The following is a 506-nucleotide window of genomic DNA, read 5'->3' as shown; positions in this document are numbered from 1 at the left end:
ATCACAATATAAATTACATACTCTCCCAACTAGAAAAGGAAAGGGAAGATGTGCTTTAAAAGCTATTAATAGATACAAAGTAAGATGCAAATATATATAATAAATCATATTTTAGTTAATATATATCAATTGATGCACAACACGACCTATCACGTGCTCTATATAAAAATGAAAAATGTTCTTTTTCTAGACAAACAAATCTAAACAGTTCTAATTATTTTCATTTTTTAATATATTCAGTAAAACCTTTTCTAGTAAATAAATTAAATATCAATGAGATTAGTTTATTTTTATTATATGTTAACATAAAATCAATGATACTTATTACTTAATGAAATAATTACCATTTTTAAATTCACCAGAATCAGATTCGCAAATGATAAGCAACCGATTTGCTTGTCTAGCTAGAACAATATGAAATACTAAAATAATATAATAATCCATAAGAAGAAAAAACAATAACACATTGATATTATCAATAACAGTTATTAATTACATACACAACA

Source organism: Arachis ipaensis, chromosome B09 (assembly GCF_000816755.2).
Source record: "Arachis ipaensis cultivar K30076 chromosome B09, Araip1.1, whole genome shotgun sequence".
NCBI classification, from domain to species: Eukaryota; Viridiplantae; Streptophyta; class Magnoliopsida; order Fabales; family Fabaceae; genus Arachis; species Arachis ipaensis.
This window is presented reverse-complemented; position numbering follows the sequence as displayed.